Consider the following 26,301-nt stretch of genomic DNA (forward strand, 5'->3'; position numbering starts at 1 on the left):
ATGCCGGAAGGGACACCAAATGATCCCGAAAAAGTCCCGCAATAATTCCGACGGGATCCTGAGCGGATACCGAAAACCATCCAGAAGTGGTGCCGAAAATGTCCTCAAATGATCACCTAATAGTCCCAAAATGACCCTGACGGCATCCCGGACAGATCCCGAAATCCATCCAGAAATGATCTTGGGAGGGTCCCAAAATTATCCCGAAATAGTCTGGGAAAAGTCCAGAAATTACCCTGACGGATACCGGACGAATCCTGAAAACCAATCTTAAATGATGCCGAAAAAGTCCCGAAATGACCCTGATGGGACCCGGAAAGGATCCCGAAAACTAACCAGAAATGATGCCGGAAAGGTCCTCAAATGATCTCCCAATAGTTCCGAAAAGACCCTGACGGGATCCCGAACGGATCCCGACAACTATCCAGAAATGATACCGAAAGGGTCCGCAAATGATCCCGTATTAGTCGAGAAAAAGTCCCGAAATGACCCCGACGGGATGCCGGACGAATCCCAAAAACCATCCAGAAATGATTTTGGAAGGGACCCCAATGATCCCGAAAAAGTCCCGCAATTATTCCGACGGGAATCTGAACGGATACCGAAAACCATCCAGAAGTGATGCCGGAACGGTCCTCAAATGCTCACCTAATAGTCCCAAAATGACCCTGAGGGCATCCCGGACAAATCCCGAAATCCATCCATAAATGATCTTGTGAAGGTCCCAAAATGATCCCGAAATAGTCTCGGAAAAGTTCAGAAATTACCCTGACGGGTTCCCGGACGAATCCTGAAAGCCATCCTTAAATGATCCCGAAAAAGCCCCGAAATGACCCTGACGGGATCCCGAAAGGATTCCAAAAACTATCCAGAAATGATGCCGGAAAGGTCCTCAAATGATCCCGAAAAAGTCCCGAAATGACCCTGACGGGATCCCGAACGGATCCCGACAACTATCCAGAAATGATACCGAAAGGGTCCGCAAATGATCCCGTATTAGTCGAGAAAAAGTCCCGAAATGACCCCGACGGGATCCCGGACGAACCCCAAAAACCATCCAGAAATGATGCCGGTAGGTATCCCAAATGATCCCGAAATAATCCCGAAATGACCTCGTCGGCATCCCGGACGGATACCGAAACTTATCCAGAAATGATGCCGGAAAGGTCCACAAATGATCCCCTAATAGTCCCGAAATTACCCTGATGGGATCCCGGACGGATCCCGAAAACCATCCAGAAATAATGCCGGAAGAGCCCCCAAATGATCCCGAAAAAGTCCCTAAATGACCCCGACGATATCCCGGACGGATCCCGGAAACCATCCAGAAATGATGCCGGAAGAGCCCCCAAATGATCCCAAAAAAGTCCCCAAATGACCCCGACGAGATCTCGCACGGATCCCGAAAACCATCCAGAAATGATGCCGGAAGAGCCCCAAATGATCCCGAAAAAGTCCCCAAATGACCCCGACATACTCCAGAAAAGGTTCCGAAATGGCTCCGAGGGAATCAACGACGGATCGCGAAAACCATACAGAAATGATTCCGGAAGGATCCCAAAATGATCCCGAAATAGTCCGGAAATGACCCAGATGGGATCCCGCACAGATCCAGAAATGATCCCGGAAGGGTCCGATAACTATCCCGGAAAAGTAACAAAAAATCCCGAAATGGCTCCTACGGCATCCCGGACGGATCCAGAAATGATCTCGGAAGGGTCCCCAAATGATCCCAAAATGGTCCCGAAATGACCCTGATGGATCCGGCAAACCATCAAGAAATTATGCCGGAAGGGTCCCCAAATGATCCCGAAATAAAACAGAAAAAGTCACGAAACGACCCCTAGAGGATCCCCAAATGATCCCGTATTAGCCCCAAAAAAGTTCCAAAATGGCCCTGACGGGATCCCGAAAGGATTCCGAAACAATACAGAAATGATGCCGGAAAGGTCCTCAAATGATCCCCTAATAGTCCCGAAATGACCGTGACGGGATCCCGACAACTATCCAGAAATGATGCCGAAAGGGTCCGCAAATGATCCCGTATTAGTCGAAAAAAGTCCCGAAAGGACCACGACGGGATCCCGGACGAATCCCAAAAACCATCCAGAAATGATGCCGGTAGGTACCCCAAATGATCCCGAAATAGTCCCGAAATGACCTCGTCGGCATCCCGGACGGATCCCGAAAATTATCCAGAAATGATGCCGGAAAGGTTCCCAAATGATCCCCTAATAGTCCCGAAATTACCCTAATGGGATCCCGGACGGATCCCGAAAACCATCCAGAAATGATGCCGAAAGGGTTCCCAAATGATCCCGTATTAGTCGCGAAAAAGTCCCGAAATGACCCCGACGGGATCCCGGACGGATCCCGAAAACCATCCAGAAATGATGCCGAAAGGGTTCCCAAATGATCCCGTATTAGTCGCGAAAAAGTCCCGAAATGACCCCGACGGGATCCCGGACGGATCCCGAAAACCATCCATAAATGATGCCGGATGAGCCCCAAAATGATCCCGAAAAAGTCCCCAAATGACCCCGACGAGGTCCCGGACGGATCCCGAAAACCATCCAGAAATGATGTCGGAAGAGCCCCCAAATGATCCCGAAAAAGTCCCCATATGACCCCGACGAGATCCCGCACGGATCCCGAAAACCATCCAGAAATGATGCCGGAAGGGTCCCCAAATGATCGCGAAATAGTTCCGAAATGATTCCGGAATAGTCCCGAAAATGTTCCAAAATAACCCCGACGTGATCCCGAACGGATCCCGTAAACTATACAGAAATGATCCCGGAAGGGTCCCAAAATGATCCCGAAATAGTCCCGAAAAAGTCCCGAAATTACCCCGGCGTAATCCCGGACCGATCCCGAAAACCATCCAGAAATGATCCCGGAAGGGTCTCGATATGACCCTTACGGGATTACAAATAAGGTGAAGCTAATTATAAAACCATGTTAATAAGGCAGCAGGCGCATTGGAGCGAATAAAAAGTTAGATAGAAACATACAGGTAAAGCTAATAAAAGCGTGCTAATAAAAACAATTGATGGAGGGCGGATGGCGGGAGTAGAGGAGAGGACCACTGATCGTTCCTCCAAAATTGTCTAGATCTCGTTCTGTATGTACCAGATACCAAAAACTATTGATTTAGGAGAAAATTTAGATTGAGTTATAACAATTTATGGATTTTACACCAGAGGGGGATATAAAGGGGGGCGGGCGGAGGGTGTCACTGCTTACTTTGTAAGCCCTCGACTTATTTGACCCCTTGAGTCTGTGATATTGGTGAAGGCCAGTATACGTAAAGTTATAATGTGTAAAAATTATGAAAACTAATTTCTCGAAGGGTCGTGGGACCCCCACCCCTCTTTCCATGTTCGAAAAAAATTTCGCTAGTAGACTACTGTCTGTGTCCCAAATTTCATCAAAATCCGTGTAGCCATTTTGGCGTGATTCAGTCGCAAAAACGAAAAAATATAATAATTAAATTATAACTGACCCTAGGGGGCGGGGACCACGCCCCTTTTGAAAAATATATAGCTAGTAGATCCTTCTAGACTATTGGCTATATGTGTGCAAAATTTCATCCAAATCGGTCCAGCCGTTCTTGCGTTATTGAGTCACAAAGACAAACGTCTGGACAAACATCCAAACATCCAAACATCCAAACATCCAAACATCCAAACATCCAAACATCCAAACATCTAAACATCCAAACATCCAAACATCCAAACATCTTAACATCCAAACTTTCCCATTTATAATATATACTAGCCTTTACCCGCGGCCCCGTCCGCAAGGAGAAAATGAAATATGTGGGCTATTCACGTTAGCCTGCTTATAAAGTTATCTGTTTAAAATTTTTTTTCTGTCTAATGCATTTTATTTTTGTAATTGAGTAAAAAAAAGAACTTTATGAGCTGATAATCTGATAGGATCCCAAAATCATAACGAAATTATCCAGAAAAAGCCGCGAAATGACCCCGACGCTATCGCGGACGGATCCCGAAAACCACCCGGAAACGCCCCGGAAGTGTTTCCAAAAGTTCCCGAAGTAGTCCCAAAAAAACCCGAAATGACAACGACACGATTCTAGACTTATCCAGATAACCACACAGAAATGATGTCTGAAGGGTACCAAATTGATCCCGAAATAGTCCCGAAAAAGTTCCGAAATTACCCTGACGGGCTCCCGGACGGATCTCAGAAACCATCCAGAAAATATCCAGGAAGGGTCCCTAAATTATCCCGACTAACTCCAGAAAAAGTTCCGAAATGGCTCCGAGGGGATCCACGATGGATCGCGAAAACCATACAGAAATGATTCCGGAAGGATTCCAAAATGATCCCGAAATAGTCCGGAATTGACCCAGATGGGATCCCGCACAGATCCAGAAATGATCCCGGAAGGGTGCAAAACTATCCCGGAAAAGTAACAAAAAATCCAGAAATGGCTCCTACGGCATCCCGGACGGATCCAGAAATGATCTCGGAAGGGTCCACAAATGATCCCAAAATGGTCCCGAAATGACCCTGATGGATCCGGCAAACCATCAAGAAATTATGCCGAAAGGGTCCAAAAATGATCCCGAAATAATACAGAAAAAGTCACGAAACGACCCCTAGAGGATCCCCAAATGATCGCGTATTATCCCCGAAAAGGTCCCGAAATAACCCCGACGGGATCCCGGACAAATCCCGAAAACCATCCAGAAATGATGCCGGAAGGAATCCCAAATGATTCCGTAAAAGTCCCGCATTGATTCCGACGGGATCCCGAACGGATACCGAAAATCATCCAGAAGTGATGCCGGAAAGGTCCTCAAATGATCACCTAATAGTCCCGAAATGACCCTTAATGGGTCATGGACGGATCCCATAAACCATCCAGAAATGATCCCGATATATTCCCGAAATGACCCTGACGGGATCTCGAACGCACCCCTAAATGACCCTGACGGGATCCCGGACAGATCCCGAAATCCATCCAGAAATGATCTTGGGAGGGACCCCAAATGATCCCGAAAAAGTCCCGCAATGATTCCGAGGGGATCCTGATCGGATACCGATAACCATCCAGAAGTGATGCCGGAAAGGTCCTCAAATGATCACCTAATACCAAAATGACCCTGACGGCATCCCGGACTGATCCCAAAATCCATCCAGAAATGATCTTGGGAAGGTCCCAAAATTATCCCGAAATAGTCTCGGAAAAGTTCAGAAAATACCCTGACGGGTTCCCGGACGAATCCTGAAAGCCATCTCTAAATGATCCCGAAAAAGTCCCGAAATGACCCTGACTGGACCCCGAAAGGATCCCGAAAACTATCCAGAAATGATGCCGGAAATGTCCTCAAATGATCACCTAATAGTTCCGAAAAGACCCTGACGGGATCCCGAACGGATCCCAACAACTATCTAGAAATGATGCCGAAAGGGCCGCAAATGATCCCGTATTAGTCGAGAAAAAGTCCCGAAATGAACCCGACGGGATGCCGGACGAATCCCAAAAACCAGCCAGAAATGATGCCGGAAGGGACACCAAATGATCCCGAAAAAGTCCCGCAATAATTCCGACGGGATCCTGAGCGGATACCGAAAACCATCCAGAAGTGGTGCCGAAAATGTCCTCAAATGATCACCTAATAGTCCCAAAATGACCCTGACGGCATCCCGGACAGATCCCGAAATCCATCCAGAAATGATCTTGGGAGGGTCCCAAAATTATCCCGAAATAGTCTGGGAAAAGTCCAGAAATTACCCTGACGGATACCGGACGAATCCTGAAAACCAATCTTAAATGATGCCGAAAAAGTCCCGAAATGACCCTGATGGGACCCGGAAAGGATCCCGAAAACTAACCAGAAATGATGCCGGAAAGGTCCTCAAATGATCTCCCAATAGTTCCGAAAAGACCCTGACGGGATCCCGAACGGATCCCGACAACTATCCAGAAATGATACCGAAAGGGTCCGCAAATGATCCCGTATTAGTCGAGAAAAAGTCCCGAAATGACCCCGACGGGATGCCGGACGAATCCCAAAAACCATCCAGAAATGATTTTGGAAGGGACCCCAATGATCCCGAAAAAGTCCCGCAATTATTCCGACGGGAATCTGAACGGATACCGAAAACCATCCAGAAGTGATGCCGGAACGGTCCTCAAATGCTCACCTAATAGTCCCAAAATGACCCTGAGGGCATCCCGGACAAATCCCGAAATCCATCCATAAATGATCTTGTGAAGGTCCCAAAATGATCCCGAAATAGTCTCGGAAAAGTTCAGAAATTACCCTGACGGGTTCCCGGACGAATCCTGAAAGCCATCCTTAAATGATCCCGAAAAAGCCCCGAAATGACCCTGACGGGATCCCGAAAGGATTCCAAAAACTATCCAGAAATGATGCCGGAAAGGTCCTCAAATGATCCCGAAAAAGTCCCGAAATGACCCTGACGGGATCCCGAACGGATCCCGACAACTATCCAGAAATGATACCGAAAGGGTCCGCAAATGATCCCGTATTAGTCGAGAAAAAGTCCCGAAATGACCCCGACGGGATCCCGGACGAACCCCAAAAACCATCCAGAAATGATGCCGGTAGGTATCCCAAATGATCCCGAAATAATCCCGAAATGACCTCGTCGGCATCCCGGACGGATACCGAAACTTATCCAGAAATGATGCCGGAAAGGTCCACAAATGATCCCCTAATAGTCCCGAAATTACCCTGATGGGATCCCGGACGGATCCCGAAAACCATCCAGAAATAATGCCGGAAGAGCCCCCAAATGATCCCGAAAAAGTCCCTAAATGACCCCGACGATATCCCGGACGGATCCCGGAAACCATCCAGAAATGATGCCGGAAGAGCCCCCAAATGATCCCAAAAAAGTCCCCAAATGACCCCGACGAGATCTCGCACGGATCCCGAAAACCATCCAGAAATGATGCCGGAAGAGCCCCAAATGATCCCGAAAAAGTCCCCAAATGACCCCGACATACTCCAGAAAAGGTTCCGAAATGGCTCCGAGGGAATCAACGACGGATCGCGAAAACCATACAGAAATGATTCCGGAAGGATCCCAAAATGATCCCGAAATAGTCCGGAAATGACCCAGATGGAATCCCGCACAGATCCAGAAATGATCCCGGAAGGGTCCGATAACTATCCCGGAAAAGTAACAAAAAATCCCGAAATGGCTCCTACGGCATCCCGGACGGATCCAGAAATGATCTCGGAAGGGTCCCCAAATGATCCCAAAATGGTCCCGAAATGACCCTGATGGATCCGGCAAACCATCAAGAAATTATGCCGGAAGGGTCCCCAAATGATCCCGAAATAAAACAGAAAAAGTCACGAAACGACCCCTAGAGGATCCCCAAATGATCCCGTATTAGCCCCAAAAAAGTTCCAAAATGGCCCTGACGGGATCCCGAAAGGATTCCGAAACAATACAGAAATGATGCCGGAAAGGTCCTCAAATGATCCCCTAATAGTCCCGAAATGACCGTGACGGGATCCCGACAACTATCCAGAAATGATGCCGAAAGGGTCCGCAAATGATCCCGTATTAGTCGAAAAAAGTCCCGAAAGGACCACGACGGGATCCCGGACGAATCCCAAAAACCATCCAGAAATGATGCCGGTAGGTACCCCAAATGATCCCGAAATAGTCCCGAAATGACCTCGTCGGCATCCCGGACGGATCCCGAAAATTATCCAGAAATGATGCCGGAAAGGTTCCCAAATGATCCCCTAATAGTCCCGAAATTACCCTAATGGGATCCCGGACGGATCCCGAAAACCATCCAGAAATGATGCCGAAAGGGTTCCCAAATGATCCCGTATTAGTCGCGAAAAAGTCCCGAAATGACCCCGACGGGATCCCGGACGGATCCCGAAAACCATCCAGAAATGATGCCGAAAGGGTTCCCAAATGATCCCGTATTAGTCGCGAAAAAGTCCCGAAATGACCCCGACGGGATCCCGGACGGATCCCGAAAACCATCCATAAATGATGCCGGATGAGCCCCAAAATGATCCCGAAAAAGTCCCCAAATGACCCCGACGAGGTCCCGGACGGATCCCGAAAACCATCCAGAAATGATGTCGGAAGAGCCCCCAAATGATCCCGAAAAAGTCCCCATATGACCCCGACGAGATCCCGCACGGATCCCGAAAACCATCCAGAAATGATGCCGGAAGGGTCCCCAAATGATCGCGAAATAGTTCCGAAATGATTCCGGAATAGTCCCGAAAATGTTCCAAAATAACCCCGACGTGATCCCGAACGGATCCCGTAAACTATACAGAAATGATCCCGGAAGGGTCCCAAAATGATCCCGAAATAGTCCCGAAAAAGTCCCGAAATTACCCCGGCGTAATCCCGGACCGATCCCGAAAACCATCCAGAAATGATCCCGGAAGGGTCTCGATATGACCCTTACGGGATTACAAATAAGGTGAAGCTAATTATAAAACCATGTTAATAAGGCAGCAGGCGCATTGGAGCGAATAAAAAGTTAGATAGAAACATACAGGTAAAGCTAATAAAAGCGTGCTAATAAAAACAATTGATGGAGGGCGGATGGCGGGAGTAGAGGAGAGGACCACTGATCGTTCCTCCAAAATTGTCTAGATCTCGTTCTGTATGTACCAGATACCAAAAACTATTGATTTAGGAGAAAATTTAGATTGAGTTATAACAATTTATGGATTTTACACCAGAGGGGGATATAAAGGGGGGCGGGCGGAGGGTGTCACTGCTTACTTTGTAAGCCCTCGACTTATTTGACCCCTTGAGTCTGTGATATTGGTGAAGGCCAGTATACGTAAAGTTATAATGTGTAAAAATTATGAAAACTAATTTCTCGAAGGGTCGTGGGACCCCCACCCCTCTTTCCATGTTCGAAAAAAATTTCGCTAGTAGACTACTGTCTGTGTCCCAAATTTCATCAAAATCCGTGTAGCCATTTTGGCGTGATTCAGTCGCAAAAACGAAAAAATATAATAATTAAATTATAACTGACCCTAGGGGGCGGGGACCACGCCCCTTTTGAAAAATATATAGCTAGTAGATCCTTCTAGACTATTGGCTATATGTGTGCAAAATTTCATCCAAATCGGTCCAGCCGTTCTTGCGTTATTGAGTCACAAAGACAAACGTCTGGACAAACATCCAAACATCCAAACATCCAAACATCCAAACATCCAAACATCCAAACATCCAAACATCTAAACATCCAAACATCCAAACATCCAAACATCTTAACATCCAAACTTTCCCATTTATAATATATATTAGATGTACTGTTAAGTCTGTCAAACCTTGGCCCGGCAAGAAAAGCTTGGTTGAGACCTTGATAGTTTACTGGTGCATTCTAGGGAAAGCGGTAGTATTGTTTATATAGAAACTGCTTACATTTCCAAGAGCTGACCCCGATCAGAAATATCTAGGAGGGTTCTTGACAATTTATTAGTGCTCACCATCTGCATTTTCTTCTGAAGGTTTTGGAGAGTGTTATCGAAGTTGATGGCCCTTTGCCGGAGATAGGTTTGGTACATTACGGTCGTTAAGGTACAAGCCCGACAAACTCGGGAACGTCATATCTTATGACCACATTGAAATTTCTGAGCTATTCCATACAGATGTACGTCTAGAAACTAACCTCAGAAACAACCCGACGGTTTGTAGCACGATTAGCAATACGATAGGCAAAACGATAATAGTAGAGCTTCTCCACAGGTTGAATTTAAACCACAATAGCTGTAACTTTACAAGAAACAAATTATTTTGAGCTATTTGAGAAGAAACAACGTGAACCGACAAGTCCATGTTTTATTATCGCAAGCGGAATTAGATTCGAGTTATTATCGCTTGTCATCGGCTTCTTATTGGTTTCTTATCGGTTATTATCGACGGGTTACAGATGTGTCATCGATTTTGTATTGAAATTTTATCAACATCTGTTTCATAAGAAACCGATGAGTCGTATGTAACACGTCGACAACAAATTCGTAAAACTACCATATTAAATCGGTAATTTTTCAATAGAAAATCGACAAATGTTCTATAACAAATCGATAACGTTCCAGAAACTAATCAATGTTTTCTTGATGGCAAATTGATACATTTTCGACAACATACGCAAAACTTTTCAATAATAAGTCGATAACTTTTCGATAGCAAAGCGATAATTTTTCATAACAACCCAATAAAAAATTCAGAGCACACCGATAACAAATCGATAACTTTTCGATAACAAATCCATAACATTTTAATGATATAGCAATAATTTTGCGGTGAATAATTGAAAGCTCGTCGATAATACATCAATAGATGAAAGGTCGATATCTCATCGATAGCCTTTGTCATCGACAGCAAATTTACAGCAATTCGATAACGAAAACACAATCGATAAAAAAAGCATAGCGAGCCGATAAGTCATCTATAATACATACTGATTTGTCTGAGTTCCACCAAACCTTGAGCTGAAATGTTTACGTATGAACGAAGATGGACCCACCCTAATGTGTTTGGTATACAAATGCAATGCTCAAATGCACAAATACATACAAACCAGGAAGCGGCAGCGTTTTATAGCATTAGCATGATATTTTCTTTTCATTATGTTTGTTGTTGTCGCTGCTATTGTTGCACACTGTTGATGACTATGATAAATTTTAGTTTTATTTACTAACGTTTGTTATTTTTATACTCAGCTGAGCAGAGCTCACAGAGTTTATTAATTTTGTTCGCATAATGGTACCTCGTAACGGCATAAACTAATCGAGATAGATATAGACTTCTATATATCAAAATGATCTGGGCGAAAAAAGAAATTCATTTAGCCATGTCCGTCCGTCCGTCGGTCCGTCCGTCCGTAAACACGACAACTTGAGTAAATTTTTAGTTATCTTAATGAAATTTGGTATGTAAGTTCCTGGGCACTCATCTCAGATCGCTATTTAAAATTAACGAAACCGGACTATAACCATGTCCACTTTTTCGATATCGAAAATTTCGAAAAACCGAAAAAGTGCGATAATTCATTACCAAAGACGGATAGAGCGATGAAACTTGGTAGGTGGGTTGACCTTATGACGAAGAATAGAAAATTAGTAAAATTTTGGACAATGGGCGCGGCACCGCCCACTTTTAAAGGAAGGTAATTTAAAAGTTTTGCAAGCTGTAATTTGGCAGTCGTTGAAGATATCAATCGTTACTCCTATTACTATATATGTGCTAAATAAAAATGTGCAAAATCGGATTACGAACACGCCCAATTAAAAAAAAAAAAAATTTTTAAAAGTCAAATTTTAACAAAAAATTTAATATCTTTACAGTATATAAGTAAATTATGTCAACATTCAACTCCAGCAGTGATATGGTGCAACAAAATACAAAAATGAAAGAAAATTTCAAAATGGGCGTGGCTCCGCCCTTTTTCATTTAATTTGTCTAGAATACTTTTAATGCCATAAGTCGAACAAAAATTTACCAATCCTTGTGAAATTTGGTAGGGGCATACACTCTATGACGATAACTGTTTTCTGTGAAAATGGGCGAAATCGGTTGAAGCCACACCCAGTTTTCATACACAGTCGACCGTCTGTCCTTCCGCGATATATCTTAGTTCACGTACTTATCTGAAGTCACTTTATCTTGGTATAAAAATGGCCGAAATCCGACCGTGACCACGCCTACTTTTTCGATTTCGAAAATTACGAAAAATTAAAAAATGCCATAATTATATACTAAATACGAAAAAAGGGATGAAACATGGTAATTGGATTGGTTTATTGACGCAAAATATAACTTTAGAAAAAACTTTGTAAAATGGGTGTGACACCTACCATATTAAGTAGAAGAAAATGAAAAAGTTCTGCAGGGCGAAATCAAAAGCCCTTGGAATCTTGGCAGGAATACTGTTCGTGGTATGACATATATAAATAAATTAGCGGTACCCGACAGAAGATGTTCTGGGTCACCCTGGTCCACATTTTGGTCGATATTTCGAAAACGCCTCCAGATATACAACTAAGGGCTACTCCCTTTTAAAACCTTCATTAATACTTTTAATTTGATACCCATATCGTACAAACACATTATAGAGTCATCCCTGGTCCACCTTTATGGCGATATCTCGAAAAGGCGTCCACCTATAGAACTATGGCCCACTCCCTTTTAAAATACTTTTTAATACTTTCGATTTGATACACATGTCTACAAATACATTCCAGGCTTACCCTCGGTTCATTTTCCTACATGGTGATTTTCCCTTATTTTGTCTCCATAGCTCTCAGCTGAGTATGTAATGTTCGGTTACACCCGAACTTAGCCTTCCTTACTTGTTTATTATAATATACTATTTATAGTATATAAAAAATCAATTTTTTTGATAAAGCATATGTTTAGCTAATTGTTTTTACTGCTTGTGGCTTAGGGTGGTCCTTATAAATAAATGTGCTCGTGCCCTACGCTTGCCAGGCTAAGACTCCAGCTATTAGGAGTGATACTGGAGATTAATCTGCCAGATTCAACGCAACTTTGCAGCGTCTGCTATGAGTAAACCAGAGTATCTTTGTTACTTCCTTTTAATTTATCAATCAGTTCTTGGCAAGTAGCGATCTTGCTTCGCATGGTGCTCCAGTGTGGGAAGCTCCGTTCAAATGGCGCGCAACGCACGCGTGCAAGCCGTCCAGTTACATAGTAGGGCGATTTGGAGTTCGGCCAAGCTGTTATAGCAGTGACAAGCTGGCTGCACTATCAACGGCTTAAGATCCAATAGTGATGTACGGGGCAACCGTTATATTGAACAGAATACTAACGATCAAGAAATATTTCTTTTAAAGCTTTAACTTTTCTTTTGATGTGAGTACTAAGCTTTACGAATAATATCTGTGTCATATATATCACATACTAATTTTAGTCCTGATTGGACACGGTTAAGGCGTGTCGAATAGGGGTCAAAGTAAAAATGTCTCTATGGAGACTCAGATAATTATTTTTTTTGTGTCTTCTAATATCCAAAATCGACCAGCAGGAGATATCATATATCAATTTTGATTCCTATTAAAAAACTGTCTACAAACCAAACTTAATATGTGATAATTCTGGCCCAGATTTTAAGGTTTGAAGCGCTCAGACTAGAAAAATTCGTTTATTTTTATAACGATCAACCTAATGTGCATACAAATGTATGTATTTCAAAAAGTTTAAACATTCAGTACTTTTTCTACTTTTTTGTGCAAAAATTTCACTTTTCCAAAAAAAAAAAAAAAAACAGGTAAAAACAAGTAAGAAAGTCTAAGTTCGGGTGAAACCGTACATTATATAACCAGCTGTGTACTGGAAACTCTTTTGTTGTTAAAAGTTGTAGCTATGAAAGAAATGTTTATGTCAAATTTCGTTCGGATTAGGAGATTTTTGTTCGACGTATGGCATTAAAAGTATTTTGGGAAGAGTAACAAAACGGGGCGTGTCACGCCCATTTTCAAAATTTTTTTAAGTTTTGTTCTTAGTTCAACCATGACAATACTGAGGTAAAATAACAGTCAAATGTAGTTAAATACCATAGAGTTATTGCAAACTTGGTTAAGGTTAAACCTTTAGGAAAAGTGGGCGTGGTCTTTAACCCATTTTGATTATCTTCACTCAGTCTATATATGTAATTTGGCAAGGATAGTGTCTTTGTCAAAATTTCAAAGTAATATCTTTAACGGCTTTCGATTTACGGCTGGTTTAACTTCCAAATTTTATTTTTCTAAACGTGGGTGGTGCCACGCCCATATTCCAAAATTTTTTGGAAGAAAACCAATCCACCTACCAAATTCCAAAAGCTTAGCGGTATTCGTTTTTAAATTATCTCAATTTTTCCATTTTTCTCAATTTTCGATATCGAAAAAGTGGGCATGGTTATCGTCGGATTTAGCTCATTTTCAATATCAATATATTCTGGGTCCAGATAAGGCCGCTTACCGAATTTGGTGAAGATATCTCAACATTTGCTCAAGTTATCGGGTTAAAGAACGGACAAACGGACGGACGGATATGGCTTAATAACATTTTTATCGATACTGATGATTTCGATATATGGAAGTTTATATCTATCTCCATTCCTTTATACCTGTACAATCAACCGTTATGTTACCAAAGTTATAATACCATGTGGGTATAGTTTAGTTGTTTAGTCTCAAGTAGACTCAACAGTACAAAATAAGCCAAAATACAAAAAAAGTTTTCTCTTAAAAAAAATCTAAAAAAGCTCAGTGCAGCAAGCAAAAACAAAAATAACTGAAATGTGACAAATATTATGCATAACTGCAACGACAGCAACTTTTTATAACTACTTTTGCGCTGATGCAGTCGATTTTTGTTGTTTTTTTGTTTTTGTTTTTAACAACACAATCTACCAGCTAGACGGTAATTAATAGAGTTACAGAATAATGCAAAAACAGAAATTAATATCGAGCAAAAAAATGCCGATTCGAAGCAAAATCAGGCATCAAAAAAACCTAGAAAAATTCAGAAAACTTGGAAATCCACAATGAAGTATTTGTTGGCCGTCGGCGATAACTGACGCCAATCGGGAGCAACAAGAGGGATCAAGTCTTCCATCAGCAATCTTTCTCAACTCAGCAAAAGTCTCCCGGTTCCTATGCTTGCCAAATATACGTCGCTCACATAATCTGATCTAACCTTATTTACACATAGTCAATGTTGCTGTTTTTGTAAACGCAAAAACACTCCCGTAAGATTTAGGAGAAGGAGGGTGCTTCCGAATATGAATCCAATAATACAACTTTCTGATACTATTTCAACATGTGGGAGAACGATTTTAGTCCCCACGCATGCCTCAAAGCGGGCTTATTCTAATCCTCTTAACCCGCTGGGGTGCACCGACAGTAGCTATGAATTCGAGTTATACACCAGAACATGTATGATGAAAGGCTTATAGACACGCATTTGGATCGTCGGTGGCCGTCATGATGTAACAGTAGCGTGCTCGCATGCGTCGCTGCGAAAATTCATCTGTCTTGCTGATGCCGTTTGTAGTCGGCATGCAACATGTAGGTCCCATACCTCCAATTCATAGGAAGTCTAGCAGACTTAACTCTTAAATTTCTAGACTTACAACTCTGGTTTTCGTCTAACGCGATACCCATATTTTGTTTCATTTGTTTGTTGTTATACTAGTATGTAACATCGTTTGGTTTTGTAGGGCTCAACGAGGTTCTTTCCAAACCTTAAGGACCTGACGGTGTTGCGCTCAACGTCGTCTGGCAAATCCGATTCTTTTATGTTGAGTCTTCTCCAGGATTTGGCGTATTGTGAATCAAACTTACTAAGACCGAAGCAGCCGCTCAACCACTTTGTCCACTTTATGCTTCAATCTTTTCCAAAGTTCGCTAGATAAAACCTAAGACGCGGTATTGAGTAACCTGATTCCTCAGTAGTTGGATTATGCAGATCAAACTAAATTTCAGTCATGGACTGGTCCGACCATATTTTGCATAAGAGTTGATGCAAGCGGACCGTACATTTCGTCGGCAGTTATTGCGGTTTCGGAGTTGTAACCTCCATCGCTATCTAGTGAGTGAGGAGAAGTGTTCCCTCCATATCTAAGCACGCTCTGTACGTCAGTTACCAGGTCGCTTTATTCATTTATGCAGAAATTCGCCTGGTCTTGAAACCTTCCCTCATTCGCTTGATTTTCTGGTAGAGATAACTAATTCGTACGCAGCGTTGCTTTATAGGCAGCATCTTTTTCCGAGGCAGGCGACGTTTCCCATCGTGCTGGTTAGTTTTCGGTGCTGGTGCTAAACGTCTATGACGTGTTTAGAGGCTATACGTTGTTAGTGTGCAATATGTTTCTACTGCTCTATTCCATCGTTAAGTCGAAGATTTCTCTCAGTGAGTTGATATGAGAGCCGGGAGGAGTAATTATCAGTTGTCCGTTTCTTGAGCAGTTTCTGCACAGCAAAATTTCTTTGGCTCACTGCGCGCACATTTCGGTGCACAGAGTGTGCGTATTTTGGCTGCCAAAAAGTAGTTTACCGAGCCGGTATTTGAGCCTGACAGTGTGAGCAATCCACGTTGGTTACATGTTATGTTGGCGAGTATGTGTGGCTAAGATTATTGAATCAGCTCGCCTTTATGCCGATCACGTCGAGATGCTTCTTTGCAGCCGGGAACTACGATATTACATACTGGGAAAGTATGTTTCCCTTCAAAAAAACACCACCGTAAGTATTTTTTGTGCATACCACCTTGTCTTCCTGCCCAGGGATGATAAATGGATTTTTTCATTTTGTACCAAACGAGGAAAAAAAAGGTACCAAATTATCCAAAAATGTACCAAAAGTCTTCGGATGTGAATTTGCACCAAACTAGAGCTATATTCTGCTTCTTTATCCAAAAACTGTTTTTAGTCAGGAAACTTTCTAACACAAATTGAAGGCAGTATGACAGGGAAATATGATTTATGAAGAACTACTTTTCCAGTAAAAATAATAAAAGAGGTTTATCGATTGAATCGTACAATTATTTACATATATAAAAACATTTCTTTATTGAGTAAAATTAATATTAAAAAAAAAAAAAAGTAACAGCTGTATTCAATGCAAAAATATTTCATAAAAACACTTTAGGTACAAAAGATTTAGATTCAGGTATAAAAGTTGACAAATTGTCACATACATCTATACTAATAACTCATGTTTCAATAACTACATTGGCAGTTCTTCTTCTTTGTTTTCTTTAAATACCTCAGTTGACAAAAAGCTTTTTTTCGTATCTATATTATGACAACTATTGTTAGTTGATTTCATCAAGTCTTTAGTTTTTATTAAATTCAAAACTGTGTTTTTTTGAATTCTATTTCTACACTTAATTTTAATTAAATTTTGTATAGAAAATATTCTTTCTACGTTTGTGGATGAATGTGGAATCGACAATATGCCTTAAACTATTCTATAAATAAATAATAGTTTAAAAAAACTAAAAAAAACACGCTTTTATAGCTCACCGAACTAAAAAATAGAAAATAATTTTCAATCAAAAAGAGTTTATATAACAGTAGTAGAAGGTCAAACAATCATTTATAGTTAATCGCCTCAAAATAAAATTATAATAAAATTTAAGTTATTAACAGAATAATTTAATTCTGATTAAAAAGCGTGGGGTGCATTTGATTACATTTCATATCTTTCCTCTCAGATAGTTGCCAATAGAATGATTGTAACATTCAATATCAAGCACCCCACGCTTTTTACTGTGAATTAAATTATTCTGTTAATAACTTAAATTTTATTATAATTTTATTTTGAGGCGATTAACTATAAATGATTGTTTGACCTTCTACTACTGTTATATAAACTCTTTTTGATTGAAAATTATTTTCTATTTTTTAGTTTGGTGAGCTATAAAAGCGTGTTTTTTTTAGTTTTTTTAAACTATTATTTATTTTTAATTTTTTAGTTCAAGTAATTTTAAAAGTTTTAGTCGAGAGTGATGAAACCTCGAAACGCCAGCGGTACATGGATGAATCCAACCCCACGGTACCGAAAAGGGCCAAGACGCAGGGAGGCTGGACGCGGTCTTTCGCCGAAATTGCCAAGGGTCGGCAGATCATTGGCATTATAGACGAGAGCAGCGAAGATGGCAGGATCTCGAAAGAACAGTGGAAGTGGATCGAGGCCGCGCTCGCTACCGTGACCGTTAAGGTTAAGAAAGACAACCCTGGTCCACCGCCATCTTACACTGATGCAGGGTGGTTCCAGGGCAATGTCAAGCTAATTGCCTGTGACGACGCCAGGTCGGTAAACCTCTATAGGGCCGCCGTCACGCTGATAGGAGTGGTATATCCGGGCGCGCGCCCCAAGGTAGTGGAATCTAGTATGGAGTGACCATATAGTGGAGCAATCCAAGAAGGCAGCAGCAGAGCTGTTCACCTGCAAGAGGGCAACTGGCACCTCCTGGGGATTCTCCCCTAAGGTGACCTACTGGATTTACACAGCCATTGTGCGTTCGATTCTTCTTTATGATGCCTTGGTCTGGTGGCCTGCACTAGCTAAAAGTACCTATCTTAAGATGCTTCAAAGGGTGCAACGGAGTTCGGAGCTCTGCATTACCGGGGCTCTCGGCTCCAATCCAGATTCCGTTACATACATACATGGATACATAGATAGATACAGTCCAAGCTAATAAAAGCGTATTAAAAAGGGCTCCAGTATGCTCTTTCTTAGATGTGCCATGCATCCACTTCTATCATTAATAAAGGAATGCGTTTTTCGCATTATGTGCAAGGTTTCAAATCTATGGTTATTTGGGTGGTCACAAGTTCAATTGACCTTATATCCGTTAACCTTATGTCACCCCACCATCACATTATTGCATTGTCATCGAGCCTTGATACGTGTGCAAACTTTCAATCAAACTTATGGCCATACAAAGTGGTAATAACGCCAATTGACCTTATGGCCGTTGACTTTATGTCACCACACCATCACACTAATGTATTGTCATCGAGCCTTGATACGTGTGTAAACTTTCAATCAAACTTATGGCCGTTCAAAGTGGTATTAACGCCAATTGACCTTATGACCGTTGACCTTATGTCACCACACCATCACATTAATTCATTGTCATCGAGCCTTGATACGTGTGCAAACTTTCAATCAAACTTATGGCCATTCAAAGTGGTAATAACGCCAATTGACCTTATTACCGTTGACCTTATGTCACCACACCATCACATTAATGCATTGTCATCGAGCCTTGACACGTGTGCAAAGTTTCAATCAAACTTATGGCCATTCAAAGTGGTAATAACGCCAAATGACCTTATGTCACCACACCATCACATTAATTCATTATCATCGAGCCTTGATACGTGTGCAAAGTTTCAATCAAACTTATGGCCATTCGAAGTGGTAATAACGCCAATTGACCTTATGACCGTTGACCTTATGTCACCACACCATCACATTAATTCATTGTCATCGGTCCTTGATACGTATGCAAAGTTTCAAATTAATCAGACTTCTAGAAACCGGTGAAAATTAAGCTCAAGGATTCCGTTACATACAGGCCAAGCTAATAAAACCGTGTTAATATTGGTGCATTTAATATATTTTTAACTGATCTTAATTCTTCCCAAAAGCTGCATATATTTAAATTCTTGAAATTCTTAAGCCTCTCATGCTCTGCTAACGCTCTCAATTCAGAACTAATTTTCCCTATTTTATCAAATGCAGATTTCGGAAACAAGTCCATAACTAAAGGCACAATACTATTTGTTTCACCGCTTAAAATACTTTCTGGTGAAAGCTTTGCAGTCCGCAACAAAGTTCTATCATTCAAATATACTTTCTTTAATAAAGTACTACAAAATTGTATATAAAATTGTTTAGCACAGCTGTTAAATATGTATAGGTCATCTTTTTCGAATAAGTTGTTTGATAGAATAATATCCACATTAACACCGCAGTAAACCACCTGGGGTTAAGTGATTTTCGTCTGAATCAATATTTAACATTCAAATAGGACTGGAATCTAAATAAGATTTTTTTATAAAATTTTTAATTTGGTAATAAGTAAATGTATCCGAATATCTTGAGACTGCATTTCTATATTCACATTATTTATTTCATTTAAAGTATAAGAAAGAAATGTAAAATATACTTTATAAATAGGACTTGGAAACATTTCAGATATAAGATTAATATTTTGATTACTGCTTTTATTTTCAAATACGTAAAGATTTAAATAATACTTGAGGGCATCCCATTCCTCAGGAATTCTATCTATGACTGCTTGTCTAGAAAGCCACCTTGTGGGGGCGTACTTTAGTTTAACATGCATTTCTGTACCGAAATGTTCTTCAAAACTCTGAAAGTCTGCCCTCCTAAGGGGCTGTTACAAAAATTATAGTTTACGTCCTTTAAAAATGTAGCAATTTTGTTGGGAAATACATCACAAGCGGCCATTTAAGCTAAATTTAAGATTTGACAAACACATCCATTAACACGCAGAATTGGAACAAGTTGCTTCAGCCTTGCTTGCACTCCGATTTTTGCTCCCATCATAACCGAGCAATTGTCGGCAGTGAAACCCATCACTTTTTCAAGTGGTAATGAATGGTCTTTCAAAGATTTAATAATGACATTAGCGAAGGAGAGTATAAAAACAGCGCAAGCTGAGTAATCAGTAATCAATTTGATTTAAACACGCTTTTAGTTGCGAAGTATAATTGTACTACTCCCAAAGTTGTCTAATAAAGACCATTTTGCATTACTGAATATTGGAGTTATTTATTCGACAATTTAGCGATTCGAACGTTAGCAGAAAATTGCGGAATAAGCGGAATTTTTTCAAAATTCGTTACAATATTTTTACGAATATTAGCAACACTAAGGGGTACTGCCATCTCTAGGCCGATGCTAAGCAGCGCCTTGTATGCACATCCATAAATCAATCATTATGTATCTACATAAACGAATCAATCATTATATCTACACATATGTACATATACGCAGCTGAGAAGCAACGCTATATATATATAGAAGCTATAAAATCGTGCAATTGTAGTTACAGCTGAGAAATTTGATAACTGGTGGCCAACTAGTAAATTCTAGAAATCGAAGCGCCTAGAAGATGCGAAGCAGGAAATCAAAGAGTATAAAAGGCAGCGACAGATAGAGCCGCTAGAGTCAGTTTTGATTAAGACGCTATCTGGCGAGCAATAGCAGTATTATTTATTGTGAAGTACTTGAATAAAGGCCATTTTTCCATTATTCAATATTGGAGTTATTTATTCCAGTTTAGCGATTCGAACTTAGAAAAAGGTTGCAAATAAGAGGATTTGCAGTAAATTCGTTACAATATGTTTACATCGAGCCGCTTGACCTAATCATAGATGCTTGCTTACATCTGCACAAAATGGTTAATGGTTGCTGCAAACCTCGACGAAATCCTACTCCGCCTACTGGAAAGGATATATAGTCACTAAGTTTAGGTTATAAGGTTGCCATCCGTGGTGTGATGGTAGCGTGCTCCGCCTACCACACCGTATGCCATGGGTGACACCCCGGGCAAAGCAACATCAAAATTTTAGAAATACGGTTTTTCAATTAGAAGAAAATTTTTCTAAGCGGGGTCGTCCCTCAGCAGTGTTTGGCAAGCGCTCCGAGTGTATTTCTGCCATCAAAAGCTCTCAGTGAAAACTCATCTGCCTTGCAGATGCCGTTCGGAGTCGGCATAAAACATGTAGGTCCCGTCCGGCCAATTTCTAGGGAGAATCAAGAGGAGCACGACGCAAATTGGAAGAGAAGCTCGGCCTTAGATCTCTTCGGAGGTTAACGCGCCTTACATTTATTTATTTAAACAAGCTATGTCTTTAAACGGTATCTATAGAAAAGTACTTCACGTCGTATTTCAACAAAAATATTTACCCTTTTACCAAGCAGGGCTGCCACCTTACCTTATTATATTTATCTCCCTGTACTCATATTTGAAAAAGGGTTAAACACCTTTTTATAGAAAATGGTACACTGATCCTATATCATATTGCAAAACTTCTTGTTGAGGTGTTGTCACTGAGATTTCGTTTTCTAGGATGCCACCTGCTTGAACTCTTTTAGGAATCAAAATAGTTATGCCAATAAAATAGAAACATTCCTGAGACCGTTTTCTCAATCTTTAGTTAGTCAATTATGTACAAGTTATCAAAATCCTCATTTCCCCTATACTTATTGAGGCATCAACTGTCAGTTAAGTGCAAAGCAAAAATGTAAATAAGTCAGCTGTTTTCTTGCTATTCATGTATTTAAAAGGGAATTTTGCGATTTAAACTAAAAATATTCACAATTAACGATTTAACTGGTGACGAAAGCTTCAAATGAAGCTATTATGTGAAGGATTGATATCGTGCAGTTAAGTTTAAATCTAATTAGATCTAGTGAGAACGGTCCTAAGTAGGGTTGCCACCTAACCGTATTATATTTGTATATTCCTTTTGTATAACCTCCACTGTCTCGAAAACAGGTTTACCCATTTGCAACACGCTGCATTCAAACTTTTTGGATGTACTGCTTCGGAAGTTTTTACAAGGTTGCCACCTATTTAATTTTTTAAACAAAGTTAGTGAGATATGCCAAAGTGAGTATCAAACGAAAGGTATTTTGCATCGTATTCCAACAAAAACTCTTTAGGTGTGGTTGCCATGTAGGGTTGCCAACTAAACATATTATACTTACCACTTTCAACTACTACCTAAGAAAGGGCTAAAATCCGATTTGATTTTAATTGGGTACACGGATCCTATAGGTGTTGTCATTTGGGATTTATTTGAAAGGATGCCACTTATTTGAACTTTGTTAGGAATTAATAGAAAAGTTGCTAAGGGCCGTTCTCGCTACCCTAAGTTACTCAATTCTGTACAATGCGCTACGCCTAAAATTTTTCTTTTGGGTGTACTGCTTCGGAAGTTTTTACAAGGTTGCCACCTCTTTAATTTTTATACTCAGCTGAGCAGAGCTCACAGGGTATATTAGTTTTGTTGGCACAACGGTACCCCGTAACGGCATAAACTAATGCAGATAGATATAGACTTCTTTCTATATATCAAAATGATCTGGGCGAAAAAAGAAATTTATTTAGCCATGTCCGTCCGTCCGTCTGTCCATGAAGGCGATAACTTGAGTAAGTTTTGAGGTATCTTAGTGAAATTTGGTATGTAAGTTCCTGAGCACCCATCTCAGATCGCTATTTAAAATGAACGAAATCTGACTATAACCACGCCCACTTTTTCGAAATCGAAAATTTCGAAAAACCGAAAAAGTACGATAATTCATTACTAATATCCGTCTTTAGCGATTAAACTTTTTAGGTGGGTTGGCCTTATGACGCAGAATAGAAAATTAGTAAAAGTTTGGACAGTGGGCGTTGCACCGCCCACTTTTAAAAGAAGGTAATTTGGCAGCTGAATATGTAATATTCTGTTACACACGAACTTAGCCTTCCTTACTTGTTTAAAACAAAGTTAGTGAGATATGCCAAAGTGAGCATCGAGCGAAAGGTATTTTATGCCGTATTTCAACAAACAAAATTTTAGGTAGAGCTGCCACGCAGGGTTGCCACTTAACCACATTATATTTATCTCCCTGAATTACTATCTACGAAATGAATAAAATCTGGTTTGATTAAAATTCGGTTCAGGGTTCGTATATCACATTGTAAGACTTTTTGCCGTGGTGTTGTCACTAGAGATTTCTTAACAAGGATGCCACCAATTTAAGTGTTTTGAGAAATTAAAATATATGTGCCAATATGGGTTTCAAACGAAAGGTTTTAACACCGTGTTCTAGAGAAATATGTATGCAAGTAAGGTTCCATTCCATTTTTTTTTTTACTTTGTATAACGGTTACAATCTCGTAAACAGCAAACAAAATGCTCTACACCATAAGCTGCTAATTAGAATATTTTTTTAAGGTTGCCATCGCTTTTATATTAAAAAAAAGCTTACGAAATATGCACATCGTCTGTTTTAACACAACAATTTGTTTGAGTAGGGTTGCCACCTAGACTTCGTAATAAATGTTTTTTCGAATCATATATGGTTCAGCTGCAGATTTTCTCAGCCAAAGTTAAGTAACTCTAAGCTATGTTTATTACCCAGGCACTGTTTATTCAAACACCAAAATTTAAAATAAAATTACTTAAAAATGCCAAAAGATATAGCAAACAAGTCGCAAAAGTGTTTTCATAACTTCGCTTGCAAAATTTTTTTTCTTACCACCACCCATTCCGGTTCGCACTGTTGTACCAGTTTTTACTTGCCTTACTTGCTTTTCGTGTAGTGTTTGTTTTTTTCTCCAATTTTTTTTGCATTTACAATGAGGTGTACAATTCAATGCCTTCACTCACTTCTTTTATTATAAATTTTTTTGTGCCACAACAGATTTTTTTTTAATTTTCAGCATTATATTCCTTGAAGATTTTTGCAACTTTTAAGTATGTGATTGTTGTTGCTTTTATTGCCGTCATCGTCGCTTAACACATACGTATGCATATGGGTACGTATCTACACGTAAATGTTGGCCAAAATACTTGTGTATGTACACTTAAACGCAAGAACAAGAACAAATCAACAACCAACAATGTCAAACGCATCTCTTAAAGCAACAACCAATTCATTTATTCTTTTCTTCAATACTCGTCTTTTTGACTTTTGTTTTAACTTTTTTTTCACTCACTCGTTTTGTTGTATTCAACTTTTATGGACCGCTGCGACAACTTTTTAAAATTTTTTTTCTACTCATTTTTATTTATTTTGCTCATTCACTCATAACAACTTACTTGTATTTTAAATTGCCTTTCAGTATTGTATTTGCTAGAAAAACATCCGCTTATCGCCCGACGATCGAACAAAACGCGAATAAGCCAAATTGTAGACTGATTTGTAGCTCCGCAACCTAAATGGCATAAACACTTGGTGAGTACTATCTAGATACTTGTAGATCGAAAAATGCTTCGCTTCGCACGCCAACTCATTTGGTATCTCGTAGTCGTCACCACATTTACTCACCAATTTCTGTTTTGGTTTAGTTTCCTGTGCTCACCAGTTGTGAGTAACCAGTTATTTATCTGGTTAGTGTTAGTGGCCAACAACAAGTGGGAGCACCACAAGTTATGATCAGGTATAAACGTTTGCCAATTGGTATATAAGTATGTAGATTAGGGTGGGTCGATTTGTATGGGCGAAAATTAACCGATATCGCGCCATCGATTTTTCGATAGGATTTGGGCTCAGGAAAAAAAGTTCCACTACGCATACCTACCCAAAAAAAATAATTTTCGAGCCTGCGAAATTTCATTTTTTTGACTTTTTTTCGATTCTGATTTTTAAGGTTTTTTTTCTGACCTAAAAAATTTTCATTTGATTGTAAAATTTTCATGTATACCCTGTCCGACCCAAAAATGTCCGCTAGAAACGTTGGCGATAACAGTTTTTTGAAAAAACCCTTAAAAAAATGGCGAAAGGGGCAATTTTTCGACCAAAGCACTCCCCAAAACCCAAAAAATATTTTTTATTCAAAAAACTGTTATCGCCAACGTTATTATCGGACATTTTTGGGTCGGACAGAGTATGCATGAAAATTTTACAATGAAATGAAAAATTTTTTTGTAGGTCATGAAAAAAATCTTAAAAATCAAAGTCGAGAAAAGTAAAAAAAAAATTTAATTTCGCAGGTTTGAAAATAGTTTTAGTGGGTATGCATAGTGGAACTTTCTTCCTGAGCCCAAATCCTATCGAAAAATCGGTGGCGCGATATCGGTTAATAAATCGACCCACCCTAATGTATATAACTCACATACACGTGCATATACATATCGCTTCTGCTGATTTACGCATACCTGTAAAAAAGTACATACCCAGTGAGAAATTCTATAAACACTTATCGTCGTTGAACTACACCATTTCCAGTTGTAGATGAGAAAACGTCATATGGAAATGAGATTAGTCACTTGTAAATGCGAAAGCGTCGTATGGAAATGAGAAAAGTCAACTGTAAATGAGAAAGCGTGAAATGAAAATGCGAAAACGTAATTTGTAATTGATAATATAAAAATGGTAATAAAAATAAGCTATGTATGTGGCAACGGGCATATCTTCTAAGTATAACAACACTTGATGGGAAATTGCTTATGCTCCGACTGAAATGTTTAGGAGTGAGAGAGTAGTTCCATGAAGCGACGTTGAAGCATTTCAGCGCTCTCGTACAGTCTCCTTGAGTTGCTGATATCTTCGCTCCATCCACCGATTGATCTACATAAATATTGCAGCTGTTGCCTCACATACAGCATACGTTTGTCAGTGGTATTGTAATGTGTCCGTGCACCTGTGTTTTTTGACTTTTCCCTAGAGAGTCTCGATGGGGATCAGCTTTAGCGAGCACAGTGCTAAATGAAGCACTGCCGTTTGGCGATTTTAAGTACACTGGATCACAAATTCCAATTTTTTTTCTGCACCAGATACGAAATTATGAAATTCCTATGTAAAATCACCCCCTGATTTCGAAAATCAAGGTTATTTTTAATTCTATGGTAACGTTTTTGAGATATTTACAAATAACGGGTTTTTCAAAAAAAAAAAAAAAAAAAAATGGGTCCACCTAATCACATATATCTCAAGAACGAATTGAGCAATTCCAAAACGGGTTGAAGCATTTAAAAGGTAATAAAATTTGCTATAAACTGTCCACACAACACTTTTTGCTAGGCCCTGC

General features: G+C 40.3%; 1 protein-coding gene across 4 annotated transcripts in view; it reads right to left on the bottom strand.

The window, feature by feature from the left end:
* melt (melted) overlaps nucleotides 1–24,492 on the bottom strand; it is a 109,068-nt gene extending 84,576 nt beyond the window's left edge. The window contains exon 1 of one of the 4 annotated variants that reach the window (XM_067788085.1): nucleotides 24,371–24,492. The gene's annotated coding sequence lies outside the window, so the exon portion shown is untranslated. Of the gene's footprint in view, nucleotides 1–23,807; nucleotides 24,348–24,370 lie in introns of those variants that run through there. The other 3 variants (XM_067788089.1, XM_067788086.1, XM_067788087.1) reach the window with 3 other exon arrangements.
* Nucleotides 24,493–26,301: the final 1,809 nt, after the last annotated feature.

The sequence above is a fragment of the Eurosta solidaginis genome, chromosome 5 (assembly GCF_040869045.1).
Source record: "Eurosta solidaginis isolate ZX-2024a chromosome 5, ASM4086904v1, whole genome shotgun sequence".
NCBI lineage: Eukaryota > Metazoa > Arthropoda > Insecta > Diptera > Tephritidae > Eurosta > Eurosta solidaginis.